Source organism: Capsicum annuum, unplaced genomic scaffold (assembly GCF_002878395.1).
Source record: "Capsicum annuum cultivar UCD-10X-F1 unplaced genomic scaffold, UCD10Xv1.1 ctg55991, whole genome shotgun sequence".
In the NCBI taxonomy this organism is placed as follows: Eukaryota; Viridiplantae; Streptophyta; class Magnoliopsida; order Solanales; family Solanaceae; genus Capsicum; species Capsicum annuum.
The window spans coordinates 1-1732 of NW_025864349.1; the positions used below are offsets into that span (position 1 = coordinate 1).

General features: G+C 40.9%; 1 pseudogene; it reads right to left on the reverse strand.

Annotated features, from left to right (window-relative positions):
* Positions 1 to 16: 16 nt before the first annotated feature.
* On the reverse strand, positions 17 to 1724 carry LOC124893220 (annotated as a pseudogene).
* Positions 1725 to 1732: the final 8 nt, after the last annotated feature.

Here is a 1732-nt window from a genome sequence, read left to right on the forward strand (position 1 = left end):
AGCAGTTATAAAACACTTCCTCTTTGTGAGATTCTTGATTTCCTGATATACTTGGCTCATTATGTTCTTTCAGCTAAGAATCTGGGCTTGTGGTGACATGCATGGAGGTAGTTTCGGTTCTTGCATTAGTTGGAATTATCAGGAATCAAAACTGTTCCATTTGTGTCACTTGACTGATAAGCCAATTTCTCCATCACCAAAAAGTCATCCATGAGATCCAGGTGACTAAAAATGTCAAAGTTTTTCTCCTTCTTAACATGGGAGAGTTCAGACATTAATGCTGTCGTCCAAGAGCTAGAGCAACTAACATTATCGTCATTTCCATCCTTGGACATGGAAGCCAAACTTGGAAGGTGATTTGTTTCATGCGTAAAGGAACCCTCAGAATGCTTTCGTCGAATGGTGGACTTTTGTCGGCTCTTCTGTTCAGCATTTGCTTGCAGCTGTGCTTCCAAATTTTGAAGCTTGCTGGCCGTCTTTGAACAAATACTTCTGGATGTCTGTAATTCACTATTTTGGTGTGCCAAAGCTTCTTTCAACATCTTTGTTTCCTCCTCTTTTGCCAAAAGGCGTTCTGTAAGTTCCTCATTCTCTTTATGGAACTTCTGCACACTATCCAATGAAAAATCTGGCAAACTGGGCCTTCCTCCTTGGGATTTCTTTACACGGCTGTCCCCATAATCTCTACTCAAACTCTCAACCTCAAGCTTCATCTGGGCCAAGGCTGTGGCCCAGGAAACTTCTTCCGCACAAGACCATGTAATCTCCAACACTCTGCTTCCAATTTTGCAACTTTCTTCACTCCCTCCAGGTGTTGCTTGTTTGCAACTTCTGCAGACCGTACGCTCATACTTTTCTCCTCAATACAAATTTCTAGGTCCTTTGAGTTAGTTTGGAGTTCATATTTCAGAGAATTTATTTTCCTTTCACATGACTCGATATTGCTCTTCAACATCTCAATTTCTGCTTCAGCTTGGGCTTTTTCTTCACTAAGCTGTATCACCATGCTAGAACTCTCCTGCAAAGACCTTGAGAGTGCAGAATTTTCCGCTGCAGACTTGAGTAACTGTTGGTCCAGGTTAGCTAATTTTGCTTCAAACTCATGCTTCATTTTGTCAAACTGCTTGGTTTTATTCTGTATCACATCATGCAGCTTCTGTTCATGTTCTTCTTTCAAATTCCGTATCTGCCGCATGCACTCCTTCAGTGCACCATCCAGATGTAATTTCAGTGCACCATCCAGATGTGATGCCCTGTCTTCAGCAGTAAGCTTCAAAAGAGTAACGGATTCCAGGTGATTTTTTAGTTTCGCGGCTTCTGACTCAGCCTTCTCCCAACCTGTACAGAGAGAAGTGAATAAAAGAATTCAGTACCAAGTTGCAAAACACTTGTTTCAAGAAAAACACAAGTCAATAAAGAACATCACCTGAGACGGCTTCTTCAGCAACTTCAGCGTATTGTTTTACCAGGTTTTCCTTATTAGTCATTTCTGACTGTGCCGCAGCCAACTTTTCATTCAAATCCTTGACTTCATCCTCTAAGCCACTCACTTGTTCCTCAAGAGACTTAACTTGATCCTTCAGTCCAGTCAAATGTGAATAAGATTCAACGGAAATTTGCACATATTTAGGTTTCTTGATTTCCTGTTTACCCTGAAATATAACGGAAACCAAAATATAAATCACGAAGACGAGACAAATTGAATGAAGCTCTCTCACAACGTATTATTGTA